Consider the following 19,681-nt stretch of genomic DNA (forward strand, 5'->3'; position numbering starts at 1 on the left):
CACAGCAGTAGGTTATAGCTCATAAGAAATGGTCAAAAAGAGCATTCAAAGTGTTGCATTATCTGTCTATATGTATGTCGGATGCTATGCTCATACACATACATGATGCTGAGAATCCCAAGGATGCATGGGATACATTGGTGAAGTTGTTTAATACGGACACGAGTGCTCGCAAGTCTCAATTGCAACAACAAATACATAATGTGAAGTTGTTTGATACGGACACGAGTGCTCGCAAGTCTCAATTGCAACAACAAATACATAATGTGAAGCGGAATAGAAGGAGCATCCATGATTATGTGCAAGAAATAAAGAAGTATGCAGATGCATTGGCAACAATCAATGCCCCTATGCCTGATGATGATTTGGTAGACATTACCTTGTGTGGTCTTGGCAAGGAATATAAATCTTTTGATACATCCATCTTGGTTCGGAGTACAGGTTTACCAAACTTTGATGAGTTGGTTTCACTCTTGCTTGTTGAGGAAATCAAACTCAGTGATTCCTTTCAGGATGCATCTACTAGCCATGATGATAATGGCAGAAATCAGGCTTTCTATTCGATGCAAAGAGGCTTTAGAGGCAGGGGGAGATTCACATCACGTGGCCGTGGTAATGGTCGTGGATGGCAGGACAGGTCACCACAACAGAATTTTTAGCCTTCATATGGTGCTAGAGGTGGTCGTGGATATACACCTCAGAGAGGCAGAGGTAATCCTCGTGGTAGAGGACGTTGGCAAGGCCAACAAACATCTATGCAAGATGTGGAATGCCATTACTGTGGGAAATTTGGTCATATGACACGTGATTGTTTCCACAAACAAAATGATTTGAGAGGAGGTAGATCACAACATCGTGGAAATTATGCACAACATGGTGGTGGAGATTATGCATCAAGCAGTAATGATGGCAGCGCAAATCACTTGTTTGTCATGAAACATGTTGTGGGATCTATGATGACAAATGCTAAAAATGATGACACTTGGTATATGGACTCTGGAGCATCAAACCATATGACTTGTCATGGTGAATGGTTTGAGCATATGAAGCCTATGGATGTGAAAGGCTATGTGGAAACAGGAGATGATACTCAACATGCCATTACACATGTTGGAAGTGTACCATTGGTTATGCACAATGGTCAAACAAAATCTATGTCAGATGTATTGTACGTGCCTTCTATTACAAGTTTGTGGTCAAATGGTGGAATAGGGATTATAGGTTCGTTTCAACGAGCATGGTTGCTTCGTTGAGGATTTCAAACATGGATGTAGAGTCATTGCTAAAGGCAAGAAAGAAGGCAGGTTGTTTAAGCTAGATGCTGGGATTCCTGAGTTAAAATCAGCCATGTTCTCTAAAAGCAGAAATGTGGTACAGGACATTGATATGTGGCATAAGAGGATTGGACATGTCAATATACAAAGGTTAAAGAACATGCAAGCAAGAGGCATTGTTAGTGGGCTACCTAGATTCAAGTACATAGCGATGTATGGGGTCCTGCACAAAACCCATCTATTAAAGGCAGTTTATATTATGTGACATTCATTGATGATTTCAGCAGAGTGACATGGATATACTTTCTCAGAGAGAAAAGTGAAGTGTTGGAAAAGTTTATGGATTTCAAAGCTTTTGCAGAGAAGCAATATGGTTCTTGGATAAAATGTTTGAGGACAGATGGAGGTGGTGAATACACCTCAAATGCTTTTGAGCATTTCTTGAGAAAGCATGGAATAAGAAGGCAATTGACTTGCAGGTATACACCTCAGCAAAATGGTGTGGCTGAGAGAAAGAATAGAGTCATTTGTGAAGTGGCCAGGGCGATGCTCAATGAAAAGAGCATGCCAGATTATTATTGGGCAGAAGCTTGTGCTACCGTGGTGTATATACTTAATAAGACACCTACAGTAGCCATACATGGAAGTACGCCAGAGATGCGGCTTACAGGTTTTAGGCCAGACATTGGACACCTCAAAGTTTTTGGTTGCATAGATTGTACATGTGCCTGATGAAAGAAGAAGGAAGTTGGATCCTAAGGCAGAAAAGTGTGTATCTGTTGGTTATGCATAGGATCGTAAGGCATACAAATGTTACAATCCCGAGATGTGGTGTTTGATGAGCTTGCTAGTTGGTACAAAGCAAAGGATGAGGGTGTCATTGAGTCACTTGAAGCTGATGTGCCTGTGAACTTACCACAAGCAAGTTCTAGCTCTACTTCTATGTCTAGGCCAGCAGAGGCTGAGAGGATGAGAGTGTGAGCACTGTGAGTAGTGCTAAGGATAAAGGAAAGAAGAAGGTTGAAGGAATTGGAATTACAGGTTATGAGTCATCAAGTTCAGAGAGTTTGGATGAGGAACTTGGTATACCCGTTTTACGCACACCTGGTGCTAGGCAGGATAGATATATGCCACCACATGCTAGAGTGACACATGTTCAGAGTGATCCGCATGCATTGCAGAGATCCCAAAGGGTCAGATATCCAATTGACAGGTTGACATACCATGATTTTGCTATGCATTATGCATATATGACATCTTTCGTGAAGCATGTGGAACCTACATGCTATACATAAGCTATTGGAAAGCATGCATGGGAGAAAGCAATGGATGTTGAGATGGATGCATTGGTTCATAATGACACATGAGATTTGGTTGCATTACCACAGGATAAAAATGTCATTGGTTGTAAATGGGTTTACAAAGTGAAGTGCAAGTCAGATGGTTCCATTGAGCGACATAAAGCAAGATTGGTAGCTAAGGGTTATGCACAAACCCAAGGCTTGGACTATGATAGAAACATTTAGTCCAGTGGCAAAGATGGGAACAGTGAGAGCAGTCATTGCTATGGCTACAGCAAATGGTTGGGAAATGCATCAAATGGATGTGAAAAATGCATTTCTAAATGGTGATCTACAAGAAGAGGTTTATATGGCACACCCAAAAGGGGATGTACACCCAAAGTATCCCAGTCATGTATGCATATTGAAGAAGGCTTTATATGGGTTGAAGCAAGCACCTCGTGCTTGGAGTGGTAAGATGAGTAGATATCTTATCTCCCTTAGATTTCAAGTTTCTACAGCAAATTCTTCACTCTATGTGAAGAAAACAGATCATGGGATTGTTTTACTTTTCATCTATGTGGATGACTTGATTATCACAGGTGATCATGGTACAGATGTGATGCATGTCAAGAAAGCATTGAGTGGGCAATTTGACATGAAAGACTTGGGTGAATTGAGATACTTTCTTGGAATTGAAGTGATCAAAGACCATGCAGGTACATGGTTAGTGCAACGCCAATATGCATTGGATATGTTGGCGAAATATGGCATGACAGGGTGTAAGCCAATGAGTACACCTTTGGTGTAAAATGTGAAGTTGCGGGCTGATTTTGGTGAGGAGTTGGCTGATCCATCTATGTACAGAAAGATGGTTGGTAGTCTCATTTGCATCACTATCACATGCCCGAATTTGAGTTATGATGTGGGGCTAGTGAGCCAATTTATGCAAAGCCCCAGAAAACCTCATTTGGATGCAGTGAGACACATTATGCAATATGTAAAGACCACTGCACATTATGGTCTTCTTTATGAGAATGGTAAAGGCTTGGATATACATGGCTACACAGATGCTGATTGGGCAGGTAGCTCATATAACAGGAGGTCTACTAGTGGTTATGCTTTTACACTTGGAAGTTCCGTGGTAGTTGGAGTAGCAAGAAGCAACCTACAGTTGCTTTATCTAGTACAGAGGCTGAATACAGAGGTGCAGCCATTGCTACTTATGAAGGAATATGGCTAAAGAGTCTCTTGGCAGATTTGGGTGAGCCTATTGATGGCAAAGTTGTCATTCATTGTGACAACATGAGCAGTATACAGTTGGCCAAGAATCCCGTATTTCATGCACGGACCAAACACATAGAGGTCCATTATCACTTTGTCAGAGAGAAAGTGCTGGATGGTACAGTGGATCTACAGTATGTGAAGACTGAAGAGCAGGTGGTTGACATCTTTACAAAGCCACTTAGCAGGGAGAAGTTTGAGTACTTCCGTACTATGTTGGGAGTACGTGGGATGAGCTTGAGGGGGAGTGTTGAGAGCCTTGATATCCCAAGCTCATCTACTTCTTCATCTATGGCAGTACATCATGAGCTTGAGAGGGGCTGTTGAGATTCAAGCTCGATGTCAGTGTGTGCCAGCTATGCTATGTGCTGGCATGTTAGGTAGCAGCATGTCTGAGACATAAATGACCGTGTCCAGCTGGTCATAGTGTGTGGACATTAGCTAGGGTTAGATGTGTGTGGACACAACTCATAGTGTGTTGTGTGTATTATGGATTATGACTTTATGCATTGTGTGAGAAGGGAGATGGCTTCCCTCTATGTTAGGGTTTGCAATATACATTAGGGTTTGCTCCTGTGTGTGTGTCTCCTCTCCCTCTACCTATTTTTCAACATGTTGTTGTTGTGAATCCTAGGACTTTCGTTCTATTGACCATAATTGTGATTACCTATTCGGCCACCACCTTGGCCACGTCCACAACCTCTACCTCGTCCTCTACCTGAACTTGTGTAGAACGCCTGCAGCTCTAAACTATTTTTGTTTTATGAAGACTCTTGATCTTCACACCCTAGTTCTTCTCTTTAATGATCAGCATTGACACCAAATCTGTGAAGTTGGAAATGTTCTCCTGAGTCTGAATAGACGTCTTGAATGCCTTGTATTGTGGCCCGAGACTACGCAGACACGCTTCCACCTTATCATCATCAACAACAAAAACACCAATTGATGCAAGGGATTCCAAAATGCCCTTGATCTTCAAAGCATAATCATTCACATACATATTTTTCTTCTCCATAGTATGAACCTCATTCTTCAACTGAATCTTTCATGCCTTGGTGTTGGTTTCATACAGCTTCACCAAGGTGTCCCATGCCTCCTTAGGTGACTTGGCATCATGTATATGCCCAATCATAGTGTCATGTATACTGTCATGACTTTCCTTGATCCTTGATTCCAACCTTGAACTCGTTTACATCTGCAGCAGTTGGATTAATCTCTGTTATCTCCGGTGCCTCCTCATGTTCACCTTCAATGTACCCAATAACCTTTTTCCATTAGGAAATTTGTCAATCTATATCTCCAAGCATGGAAGTTGTTCTTGTCAAGCTTCTCTGCAGGCAATCTGGTTTATTCCATCATTCGACATCTTTTCTGCAACATGAATTTACCAACAACAGCACTCTTGCTTAACTGTTGTATTCTCTGCAGACAGCGGTATCTGCAGCGATCCTATACTACACCCAAACTGTCACAACAAGTTACCTCAATTTGCATACATACACCCAATAGCAACTTTGAGACCTCTTTGCAGTGCACATAGTGTCTACACAACCAATCTTCCTTCCTATAGTTCCAAAAACAAAGTTCTGCAGAGAATCGAAACTTACCTGCAGTGCTCGTAAATGCTTGCTGTGCGAACTGAAAAACGGAGGTCCAGACGCGCCCGAAACGTGTTTCCGACCTGAAATTTTGGTCCAACAAACAATATAGTTTCCCTCTAGCTCTCCTCCCACAAAGAAAGCTCCTCAATTAAAGTTCGTTTGGCCGGTACCTCCCAAAAAGCTCCCGACAAGGGTGTAGTAGCCAACACAAAAGAGAAAGAGTAAATGAAGCTCTTACCCTTGTACAGCTTCCTATGCTTCTCTTGCTTTTGTCGCAATAAGCCCTTAGCATGAACCAAGCTCTGATACCATGAAAAGATGCAAGGGAGAAGAGAGATTGAGCTCTTGCAAGCATACACACACTCACACAAACCCTAGAAGAGAACACACAAGGTGAGAGGCTGAAAATTCTTTTTCTTCTTCACACATTAAAAGAGGTCTACAAAGAAGATAAAGTGACTAACACACATAATAGAGTATATACAAGCCATCCATAATGTGAACATGCTAAGAGGAGTGGGTAGATGTAGACTAATCGGTGTAGTCCAGCTGTAGAATCTCTGGTGAAGATATGTCGGTGCCAGATACCAAACCCACCAATGATATAAATGTCGAATGGTCATGCAGGTGCCTCGTGAGTGTCAGCTCATGTTGAGCTTGACATCTCAACACAATTAGCTTCTATGCATTTTTCTAGTTTTTGAGAACCATATAAGCCTTAGTGAAAATCAATTGAGATTGAAATAATGTACCAATTCTAAAGAGGGCAATTTTTTAATGAGGACCTCACTCCTAATGATTGTTTTTTAATGGACAAGTGGATTGTAAGAATATTGTTGGAAAGGTTGCAATATATCAAATCTGATCAAACTTAACCAAGAATGCACAAGATTGCATTGCATGCATCCATATTGCATGAAACTCTTGCACTGATTCAATCCTTTTTCTTTGCATGCACCAAGGTTACATGTAAATGTCTTTGTTTTTTCTTGATTTTTAGCAAGATTCACAAATCTTGCAACACTTCCATGTTCTGTCTTCTATGTGCCTTAATCTTGATCCAAATCTTATAAACTTTGCACAAAATTTAAGAAGATTAATAGCAAGAGAGTAGGGATTAGATGTTTATTGTTTCTAGCAATCTGCACATATATCTTTGCAATAAACTTATTTCTACACAATCTTCAATACTCTACACTATTCCAAACCAAAATCTTTGAAAATTTATACACAACAACCTTTGAAAACTATAAAGTGCTTCCATGACTCTGCATATCAACTTGTACTCTACACAAGAACCAAACAATCTCTACACAGTAATCTGATATTTTTACACCAAATCTTGCATAGAAATCTGAAAATTTTGCACCAATTCTCGCACAACAATTTAAAATTTATGCACTTCTTGAAATTGTACCAAGATTCTGCACAACAATCTTTTCCTTGTAATATTCCTTCAAGAACTCAAAGATTTGGCAATCTAGGGTTTTCGTCTTGAAGAAATAAGGACTCTAAGGATTAATCTCTGAAAAAGTATGCTCCCTAAGCAAGAAATCACTCAATACTGGCTGTGCTGAAATTTTTGTAAGCCCTAATTTTGAAAATCAAGAAAATATCAAGAAGATCAAAAGAACTTCAAGAAATCAAGCAGTAAAGTGGACTAGGGTTTTGGAAATAGTGATTAATACAAATGTAAAAATGATTAACATAAATTTTATTTTTAATCTTTTCAAATCAAAAAATTGTATAAAAATCAATTTTGAAAATGATTAACACTAATTATGATCAATAAAATGCATTTCTGAAAACTAAGTTAACATTAATTATGATCAATAAAATGCATTTCTGAAAACTAAGTTAACATTAATCCAAAAATAATTAATCTCATAATCAAAGCATCAAGATTTAAGATAAGAAATCTAATATCAATGAAAGAAAGTAACACCTAGGTTAGCCTTGGATTAGTTTGGTTAACCTAGATTAAGGAAATCTTGAGAGATTAACACTAAGAACAATGGAAAGTAAAGTGTAATGATAGCCCAAAGATATCAAAAGGTTTATCAAGGGTATATCAAGGGTACAATAGTCCTAGAGCACATGGATTTTATAGTTTGAAGGCCCATGTGCCCTAATCCCACATGTAAATGTCCCTAAGCCCATGTGCCTAGGCCTGTCCCATATCCATATGCATTCTAAAAATACTTTCTTACAGTGAGGAGAATATTAAGATCATTCAAGAAGAAATATTTGATTCCAAGATTGTTCTAGTTATGGAAAAGCATGCTATAGACAAGATGGATATGGTAGAAAGAGCACATCAAATGAAGGAAAATAAGGTGTTGCACAAAGAGCTTGTGAAGGAGGGAGACTGCAAGATGAGGGTACTCACTTTCGTTCACTCTCTCTAAAATTGGGACATCCATGCATCTCGGGCGGAGTACCTCGATCGTGATAGCGCCGTGAATTAAAACACGACACGTGCCTCCCAAGCCTAAATCGACATATCTCGATCGAGATGCCAACTAATGCCACGCTAGCAGGTCCAGGTTTCCAGTCATCATCCATGTCACCATTACATGTCACCGCCACCACATTATCTTGATCGAGATATCTATGCCACTCGGATCCACATCAGGGCCACGCTGTATCCCCCTAGGCATATTTGACTAGCACATCTCCATCGTCCACGTATCTCGAACGAGAAATTAAAATCAAATCGCGACCATTCATTGTTCGAGGAATGGGATACAATCTTCACCATCCACGTATCTCAAACGAGATATTGAGATCCAATCTCCACCGTCCAAATAGCTCATTCGAGATACAGAGATACAATCTCCACCGTCCAAATATCTCGTTCGAGATACGTAAATGCAATATCCACCGTCCAAATATCTCGTTCGAGATACGTAAACGCAATCTCTACCGTCCATTCAGGTACATTGGAAGATGCGATCTCACCGTTTAAATATCTCGATCGAGGTATATAATGAATCTCGACCATCGACATACCTTGGTCGTGGTAATGACTTTAAATCGTAGCCGTCCACGTACCTCGAAGCCCAGGCCTATTGATTTTACATCAGCTATTGACTTGGGACTCGACGCCTTTGACGATAGAGATCAGGAGCCTGAGGTGCCTCCAGAGATTGAGTGGAGCTCACATGAGTTTGATGCATATTGATGCATACCAGAGAGTCCTACATGAGAGCCAGATCACAGCATATGAGCGCGTGGGTGGTGCTGGTCCTAGTGGCACCTCGGGTGATGGTGCTAGCAGCAGTGCTGCTTCTCATGAGCAGCATGTCCTTACAGCAGCAGAGGAGCTTACACGAGTAGAGTGGCAGACACGTACCATTGCAGATTATAGATTTTGGGTTTACAGACAGAGACGTTGTGAAGGGAGGCAGAGAGACACGAAACACCTCTATAGCAATGCCTTTCCACAGTTCGGAGTACACACCAACATCAAGAAAAAGGGGCACCAGTCAACTACTCAATGAGCTGACACATCATTTAACCTCTCAAGCATGAGACTTTGTCTCTACCCTCATTTAATTTTCCAAGCAATTGGGAAAACCTATATACATTTGATCAAGACATGCAAGGGGAGATGGGCACATCAACATCTACCACCCTTTACTCAATTGATACATATGCATATAGGGGTGCACCCTTGTTATGAAATAGGCTCACAGCCATAAGCCAAATGATCACCACAGAAAAAATGGTGAGAGAACCACTTGACATAAACAAGGTTACATTCCATCAAGTATGAGCTTTATGCAACTTCAGTTCCCCAGAAAAGACAACATCAGTAAGGAACTTCAATTTTCCCAACCTGGCAAGCAGTGTGTGATTAGGAGGCACAATCACAAGACAATATCTTATCAACACCACACATCCATAATCATTTCAAAGAGCATCATCCCAAACAGACTCTCACATCACACATGCACAATGAGATAACCTCGCCCGAGATCAAACAAAGATGATCTTCAATGTTTTGATAGGCGAATCAAGATAGCCCAACCATAAGAACCACCAGCACATATACTTCTACCTTGAGCTTGATTTTCTCTTGAACCTTCTTTAAGCCCCACCACCTTATATAGCCAAGTGTGAATAGCCTCCAAAGCATGTGAATAGCCCAAGCCTCACAAACCTCCAAAGAATAATGTCTTCATGTGAAAAGCCCCCAGCAGCAAACACCAAAAAGGATATAAGGGAAGCAAGCTGGGTGCGCTGAACCTCCTCTGTTCTTGTCAGCTCGGTTTCCCCTTAAATGAGCTTGGGTAATTGGAGCAATAGCATATCCCCACTAAACCTAGCAGTCAAGCCCAACAAGGCAACACACGAAACAAATACAAGTTCTGCTCTCCAGCAGCAACAATGCAATCACAGCTCTGTGGTTGGGCGACTGCACTACCAGCCACCAGCGCGGCAAAACAACAAGAAAAAACACGACTCTGAAAACTACCAAGGCTTCATTCCCTCCTCTCTACACACATGGGCTACGCAGATGTATTGCGCAGCTCTCTGGTTATCTTAGAGCTGAGCCCTTTCCACCCTTTCCATAGACACTACAGCAACTCTTCTCTCTGAGAGATACAGAACCACAGTTCACCCGCACATGGGCTGCGAGCTCTACTAGAACATTGTAATGGCAAGCTCTCACTGTTCCCCCACTGGAAATTCTGAGAGTCCTCCTACATACCAATGGAGAGTGCAACGCAGCTCCTTGAGAACATTAGAGCTACACTCTACAACCACAATCGCTACAGAACACACAATTTTCACGCATATGGGCTGCGCTCTTTTGCATTAGAGCTGCGAGTGCTACCTCTACCTCCTTTTTGAGCTTGCTCCCCTCCTCTCTTTATACACCAGCGTGCGCTGCCCATTCAACCCAAGAGTATTATATTATTCATAATACTCCAACGTATGTCAGAGAGCTCACCCCACTTTCACGCGGCGCCCTTTTGAATTTTGAGGCTAGTTGAGGAATTTTTGAAACCATCCAAGGCCACCTTCTATTTTTAGCAAGCCTTGTATTTAATTCCATGGTGACTCTTGCATTCAAGGAAGACCTTGCACCTTTTTAATAATATCTTGTGGACCACAAATACCTTGTTTCCCATGAAATGCCAAGGACCTGTACTGTAGCTGACCTCCTCTAACGGGTCCCTATCCATTTTTTAAAGAAATGGAGCTTTGCATGCTCACATTATTTGTCAACATCCTTGTCCACATATGATAGTGCTAAAACCTGCCTTGATTCTCATCTCACACTCCTTCCATTTCTTATTTATCAAGGTAAACCAATAACTAACTGTACACATTGTATATTTTTGTTAGACCCGTTCACATGTGGCCTTATACCCCCTTTGGCCCTTGGAGATGGACACCCTTTATTTGTAATTGCCATGCATGAGTGTGTACATATGCCAAGAAAATATTACCAAAAAAAACCTAACATAGTTTGCCCATCCCCTAGCCTGCTAGATCATTCATGGTCAGCAGAAAACAGTGTCGTGAGACTCAATGTATCTGATATTGCCATGTTCTCAAAGACACTGTTTTTTACTTCTTCAATTCTTTCATCCTTGTCTACCATCATCAGTCGTGCATGATATAACTTGAGACGCAAACCATTCACCCTTGATACATGTGGGGTCCCATCAAGGTCAGCCAATTGATATGTGCCATTAGCAAAGCAATTCATTACTCTGAAGGGCCCCTCCCATTTCACTTGGAACTTCTTTTGAAAGGTTTTATCCAGCTTACTATTATAGCGTAGCACCAAATCACCTTCCTCAATACCCTTCTTCTTAATCTTCTCATTTATCTTTGTCAATGCCCTATTTTGCATCTTCTCATAATGTTCCAAGGCACTCATCCTGTCCAGCTGAACCTCTTGTAACTGTAAGAGTCTTTCTTTAAATGTGTTGCTAGATGGCCCTAGCAATTTTTCTAACATTTTAACTGCAGGCAGCTCAACTTCCACAGGTAATAAAGCTTCTTTGCCATACACTAAGTGAAAAGGTGTAAAACCTGTGCTTGTCTTCACCGATGTACGATAAGCCCATAAAGCACTGAACAGCTCCAGATCCCAATTCTTGCCCTGATGTTCTGTCACCTTTGCAAGAATGTGTACAAGTTCACCATTGAATCTTTCATTCAAACCGTTGCACTGCGGGTAATAAGGAGTAGTAAAATTATGCTTAATCCGCATTTTGGCACACAAGTATTCTAGCAAGTCAGCTCTAAAACCAGGCCCTTGATCAGAAAGAAGCTCCAAGGGCACCCCAAATTTACAGCAGATGTCTTCATAAACAAACTTTGCAACATCTCTTGCCGTAATTTGCTTCACTGCTCTAGCTTCTGCCCACCTGGAAAGATAATCCACAGCTGTCAAAATATAACTCTTCCCCCTGCTGGTAATGGGTAAGGGTCCTACTGCATCAATTCCCCACTTCTCAAAAATGTCAAAGGCCAAGATTGTCTTACGCAACTCTGGTTTTAAAACTCGTTTTCCAAATGCCTGGCACCTTTTGCATGAGCTACACCAGTGATGCACATCTTTTTGTATACTTGGCCATATGTAACCCTCCTGTAAGATTTTGTGCAATGTGATTTTAAATGCAAAGTGGCCACCGCATGCTCCTTCATGATTCTCCTCAAGCACTCTGTACAGCTCTTCCTTCCATTGTACACGCCTTAACACCAAGTCAGCCCCTTGCATGTATAAGGTGTCACCAATGAGCTTGTATTTGCAAGCTCTGCGTACAAACCCATATTTCTTTCCCTTCTCAATGTCCTGGGGAATGAATCCTGTCAACAAAAACTCTTCTTCCAATGTCAGACTTTCACGACCCCGATAAAGTGGCAGATCTGCTTTTAACACATATAGCTCGCCAATCATTCCTTGTGCTGCTTCATGTGCTTCTGTATTAAGAGAACGCTCCACATGCCGAATGCCCCATGCTTCAAACTCCTTCAACAAGCTCTTGATCTTGAAACACTTATTCCTCAATGCAGGGTTTTTGCTCTTCCATACTCCTAGTATTTGCTTTACCACCAGTAGAGAATCACCTCTTATGCATAGTCTCTTTACACCATGCTTAATGCAAATGTTTAGCCCTGCTTCCAATGTAGAATACTCTGCTTCATTGTTAGTATGAGCATCAATTTTGAATCCCTTTTTACAAATCAGCTTACCTTGCTGGTCATAAAGAGCTATACCACCAGAAGCTGCATCATGGCTCTTCCTGTATGAACCGTCAAAGAACAAAACATGAGCATTGCTTACTTCTGCCACATTTTCTACCTTTCTAACACTTTCCTCCTTGACAAGCAAAGGGTTTTCCTTATAAGTTAACAAGTCTGCCAAAGTAGCTCTGTTGCTTTCTTCCACCAAGAAAGAGAACTCGAACTCCTGTAATTCAATCACCCACTTTTTCACTGCCTTAGACATGTTTACACCATTGATGAGCTGAGGCAAGAATGTGTAACTAGTTAGGAATACAAATGGCTTTGTCAAAAGATATTGGCGAAACCGTCGGCAAGCAAACACCACACTTACTATCACCAACTCTATTTCTGACAGTCCCCTCTCTGCTACTGACTTTACCCTACTAGCACAATAGACGGGGTGCATATATTGGCTCCCCTTCCCTTTTTGTAGCAACATAGCACCAATAGCATCCTCTCCTACCGAAGGATTCACATAAAAAACATGTTCCCAATTTGGAGCCTGCACCGCTGTCATCTCCCCCAAGACTTCTTTGACTCTCCGAAACTCCTCTTCACACTTGTCATCCCATTGCAAAGGATCGTGCTTTGCCACCTGTTGTAATGGATATAAAAGCTGTGAGGACAATGAAATGAATCTTGACATGTACTTTACCTTATGAATGAATGTTGCCAACTGTTTTGTAGACTCTGGAGAAGGAAGAAGCATGATTGCCTTGACCTTGTCTGGATCAGTCTCAATGCCATTTTCTGACACCATATGACCCAAAAATTTTACCCTTGGTTTTGCAAAGAAACACTTCTTGGGATTGAGTTGGCCACCACAATCATTATATCGTTCCAGCACCATTTCCAGCTTCTCACAGTGATCCATGCGTGTGCTGTAGACACAAAAATCATCAATGAAATCCTATACACATTTTCCAATGAATGGCAGAAGCGCCCAATTTGCTCTCTTTTGATAGTGAGCTGGACCATTTGTTAGCCCAAATGGTAGTACTGTATAGCAAAAGCAGCCCCATGGCGTAATGAAAGTAGTTTTCTTCTGATCCTCTGGAGCAATCTTCAACTGGAAATAGCCTGAAAACCCATCACACACACTGTATCTTTCATGACCCGCCACTGAATCCAGGATTTGATCAATGAAAGGTAGTGGGTATGGATCCTTCTTTGTAGCTGCATTCAAAGGTTTGAAATCCACACAAACCCTCCATTTTTCGTCTTTTTTTGGAGTGACCACGATTGGGCTCACCCACTCTGTTGTCTCCACAGGGCATATAAAACCAGCCTTTAGTAGTTTGTCCACCTCTTCTCGCAAAGCCTCATCTGTTCTGGACCCATTCTCCTTAATCTTTGACGTACTGGCTTGGCTCCTTCCTTTAGCTCTATGTGCAGATCTTCCCCTTTGAAGCCCCGAACTTCTTCATACGATGTGATGAATAAATCTGGATATGTTGACAACATCTTTAAATACTTCTCCTTCTCCACGACTGAGAGATCTGTGCTAATCATCCTGGCCATCAATTCGTGTTTCTCGTGTGGCTTCACCTGGGGTTGCATTAGCTCTTCAATCACCTCATATGGGCCCTTAGACTCATCTTCAATTCCCTTCATGGATGCGACCATGCTGGTCTGTTCAAAGATCCTGTCCACCATCAGAAATGCCACATTTACCTCTCCCTCACTACTAGTGGTGGTGCTACTGTCTTCATCTGACACAGTGGAAGACTCCTCACTATTTGGACTCTCCCCTTCTTCATAATCTTCATCTAGTGGCTTCCTGCTACTCATGTCAAATAATCTTTTGCCCCCTGTCTCCCCATATAAGCTGATTGTACCATGTCTCCAATCTTGAACGGCCCGCACTGCGCGTAGCCATGGTCTTCCAAGGATGATAGGATAAGCCCCTAATCCTGCTGGCATTACATGAAAATCCACTACCATTTTGACTGCATAGGCTTCGATTTCCAAGCTCTTCACTACCCCTAAACACTTGATCTTTTGATGGTTTGCCAGTCGTATGCGGAATCCTGAGACTCCTTCTACTGTCAGGCCCATCTTTTCTACACATGTTTGAGTGATTACACAAATTTGTGCACCACCATCCACGTATCCCTGCCCAAGATTCTTCCTCTTGTGCCAAACATCTACTATGGGACAAATGTCTGAAGACTCATCAATGGCCAACACTCTCACTGACCCTCTGTTGGGTTCCTTCCCCAGCGGGCTGACTAGTTTCTTCCATTGGCGCTTCAGCTTCGGTATCATTTCCACTAGTTGTCCAAAGGTCACGTCTGCCTTCCTATTGCTCAGGTCCTGTTTCAAGTCATAGCTATCCTGCCCTTCCCCTAGTGGAAAATCTGAGACGTGAAATTTTCGGCGGGCTCTCCTTTTCCTTTTAGCTTTCACATCTTCACCCTCATGACTCTTCCCTTTCTTCCTACTGGGACCTGCTTCATTTCTTCCTTCTTTATCCTATGTGGTTCTCTTCCCAATAGGCATTACTAATGTATCTCCCAACATTGCTGCTTTCTCCAAGGTGACCACACTTAACACTTTTGTCTTTCCCTTGTCCTCCTTGGTCAATCCACTAGGTCCTGCCTCACCCTTAATCTCTATGCCATAATCATTTGACCGGTTCGGCAACTGTGCAGGCAATGGATACATATCTCCACCCATTCTTGGTGGTTTATCACATTGTGGGCTGATGTGGCCAAGTTCTCCACAGTTATAGCATGTGGGCAACTGCCTCCAACCCCTGCCGTTATTCTGTCCACCCAAACCATTCTTTGGTTGTCCTTCACCTCCTGGCTGATTTGCAAGCCTCATACGACCTCGATTATTTCCCACATTTCTTAACATATTTAGGCTAAGATTCTTCATCAAATCAACCACTTGCCTCAAGTCCTGCCTCAGCTCATCATCTTGTGCTGCAGTAGTGACCATTGCTAGCACAACTTGAGTAGTTACTGAAACCGCATCTGCCGGATGCACCTCCTCTGGAACCCGACTTTGCATGGAATCCATTTAACACCATATTAGATAATTTGGAAAAAAGCCCATTCCCATTTGAAAAATGGGAGCATGGCGAACTTGTCCAAAAGTTTGTCAAAACCCCCTCATGTGACATATCATCGGAAAGATCTTGAAGAGTAGAATCTAAATCTATGATCTCCGACAAATTTGGAGTTAGTATGTTTAAAATATGTCCAAAACTATATGGAGTAATTGATTCCCAAAATATGAGATTTTTCCCAAATTACCTAATATTGACTTATTTGCTTCATCTCTGACACCATAGGCAGTGAGCTTACTCCCAATTGAGTTAGTCTATTCAACTTCCACTCTTTGTTCCTTGCCACCTCCAATGCATCCTCGTATGTTCTTGGCTTCTTCAGTTCTACCCTCCAACGTAGGTTTTCCTTGAGGCCAACCAAGAACCGGTCCTTCTTCATCATATCTGGTGGGGGCACTTGGGGCTGCAAGGCTTGACACAAGCTCTCCCATAATATGGAAAACTTCTTGATGTAACCATCAATGGGCTCCGCTTTTCTTTGTCTCAATTCCTGTATTTCATGCCAAACTTTATCTGGATCTTTCATCTTCACAAACTGTGCTGTTAAAGCTTGTCGGACATTATCCCATGTCAATGGCATAGGTGGATCAGCCCTCTGCAACTCCTCCTCATAACCCTTACACCAGCTCCGTGCATCACCCTTCAAACAGATTTGCAAAAGGCGTAACATTTGAGCGGGTATCTGGATATGGTTGCTTATGCACGCAACTTCCATGTTTTCTAAGAACTCTTCCACACTCTCATCACTTTTTCCATGAAACTCTGGATAAGGGAAAGCCATTGTTACCCAAAAAAACCCTTTTGACACAGATGCGAAAACAAAACCTTCTACTAACTCAATTCTCAGAAGAAAACTTCAAAACACTTCAGGTTTAGAAGAGGATGAACACATGCACATCAAACGAATTTGCATAGTTAATCATTGGAATTACCACCGGCAAAGGAGACTCCAATATTTCCCTCAGTCTTTCTGGCCCAAACATATATGCCATACACTGTTGAAAGAAAATTTTTCTGTCCACATGAACATTTATCTGAATTCTTTGGGTAAAATGGAAGGGAGTAAATTGAGGTCCATTGTGATTATCCATTGAGAGTGGCCATCCAACTCCCAAGAGGCACGACTGGCTAATTACCCAATTCTACCAGAACTTTTAGGCAACAAATCAACTGTGAAACGGCACCAATACCAAGAATTTCAGCCTGCAAACCATACTTCAGTTGACTGTCAAATCAAGGTAATATAGCACAATTTTAGAAGGCATTTGTCACACAACTGTCCTGGCATAGCAGTCATTCACTGAGATTAATCACATGCACATGTTGTCAGTCTTGTAAACTGAAGGCCCAGAGTTCGATCCTCAGTGGGGGCACCAAAAAACTGTGAAGGGAGGCAGAGAGACACGGAACACCTCTATAGCAATGCCTTTCCACAGTTCGGAGTACACACCAACATCAAGAAAAAGGGGCACCAGTCAACTACTCAATGAGCTGACACATCATTTAACCTCTCAAGCATGAGACTTTGTCTCTACCCTCATTTAATTTTCCAAGCAACTGGGAAAACCTATATACATTTGATCAAGACATGCAAGGGGAGATGGGCACATCAACATTTGCCACCCTTTACTCAATTGATACATATGCATATAGGGGTGCACCCTTGTTATGAAATAGGCTCACAGCCATAAGCCAAATGATCACCACAGAAAAAATGGTGAGAGAACCACTTGACATAAACAAGGTTACATTCCATCAAGTATGAGCTTTATGCAACTTCAGTTCCCCAGAAAAGACAACATCAGTAAGGAACTTCAATTTTCCCAACCTGGCAAGCAATGTGTGATTAGGAGGCACAATCACAAGACAATATCTTATCAACACCACACATCCATAATCATTTCAAAGAGCATCATCCCAAACAGACTCTCACATCACACATGCACAATGAGATAACCTCGCCCGAGATCAAACAAAGATGATCTTCAATGTTTTGATAGGCGAATCAAGATAGCCCAACCATAAGAACCACCAGCACATATACTTCTACCTTGAGCTTGATTTTCTCTTGAACCTTCTTTAAGCCCCACCACCTTATATAGCCAAGTGTGAATAGCCTCCAAAGCATGTGAATAGCCCAAGCCTCACAAACCTCCAAAGAATAATGTCTTCATGTGAAAAGCCCCCAATAGCAAACACCAAAAAGGATATAAGGGAAGCAAGCTGGTTGCGCTGAACCTCCTCTGTTCTTGTCAGCTCGGTTTCCCCTTAAATGAGCTTGGGTAATTGGAGCAATAGCATATCCCCACTAAACCTAGCAGTCAAGCCCAACAAGGCAACACACGAAACAAATACAAGTTCTGCTCTCCAGCGGCAACAATGCAATCACAGCTCTGTGGGCGACTGCACTACCAGCCACCAGCGCGGCAAAACAACAAGAAAAAACACGACTTTGAAAACTACCAAGGCTTCATTCCCTCCTCTCTACACACATGGGCTACGCAGATGTATTGCGCAGATCTCTGGTTATCTTAGAGCTGAGCCCTTTCCACCCTTTCCATAGACACTACAGCAACTCTTCTCTCTGAGAGATACAGAACCACAGTTCACCCGCACATGGGCTGCGAGCTCTACTAGAACATTGTAATGGCAAGCTCTCACTGTTCCCCCACTGGAAATTCTGAGAGTCCTCCTACATACCAATGGAGAGTGCAGCGCAGCTCCTTGAGAACATTAGAGCTACACTCTACAACCACAATTGCTACAGAACACATAGTTTTCACGCATATGGGCTGCGCTCTTTTGCATTAGAGCTGCGAGTGCTACCTCTACCTCCTTTTTGAGCTTGCTCCCCTCCTCTCTTTATACACCAGCGTGCGCTGCCCATTCAACCCAAGAGTATTATATTATTCATAATACTCCAACATATGTCAGAGAGCTCACCCCACTTTCACGCGGCGCCCTTTTGAATTTTGAGGCTAGTTGAGGAATTTTTAAAACCATCCAAGGCCACCTTCTATTTTTAGCAAGCCTTGTATTTAATTCCATGGTGACTCTTGCATTCAAGGAAGACCTTGCACCTTTTTAATAATATCTTGTGGACCACAAATACCTTGTTTCCCATGAAATGCCAAGGACCTGTATTGTAGCTGACCTCCTCTAATGGGTCCCTATCCATTTTTTAAAGAAATGGAGCTTTGCATGCTCACATTATTTGTCAACATCCTTGTCCACATATGATAGTGCTAAAACCTGCCTTGATTCTCATCTCACACTCCTTCCATTTCTTATTTATCAAGGTAAACCAATAACTAACTGTACACATTGTATATTTTTGTTAGACCCGTTCACATGTGGCCTTATACCCCCTTTGGCCCTTGGAGATGGACACCCTTTATTTGTAATTGCCATGCATGAGTGTGTACATATGCCAAGAAAATATTACCAAAAAAAACCTAACAATGTCTTGCATTAGCAAGACGTAGAGAGAGAGAGAGGGCTATAGCAGCTTTTGGGACTTGTGAGCTCCCGAGTACACTGGCACCAGCTCACGATCCTGCCTTTGAGGCAGACCTCCCCGCAGACATTCGATGACCCCCGCAGCCAGTACAGCCTCCTCGACGTGCACAGCAGCCTTGACGTGCACGTCGTCCGACAGTTAGAGATGACAATTTTGATTGGGTTGCCGTTGATAGTGACTAAACTTAGACTAGCTGGGTTAGCTCACTTACATTGTACTTAGATTTTTGGGCAGTGACTAACCTCAGACTAGCTGGGGTAGCTCATTTTCATTCTGATGTACTTATTTGATGTTTATATCATTATGAGTTTTTTCATTATTGAGTATCATTACATTTTAGTTGATGTTCTTGATTTTATTATATTTTTTAACACTTTGGCTATCATATTGTT

The sequence above is a fragment of the Cibotium barometz genome, chromosome 15 (genome assembly GCF_041138505.1).
Source record: "Cibotium barometz isolate CiBa-2024 chromosome 15, ASM4113850v1, whole genome shotgun sequence".
NCBI classification, from domain to species: Eukaryota; Viridiplantae; Streptophyta; class Polypodiopsida; order Cyatheales; family Cibotiaceae; genus Cibotium; species Cibotium barometz.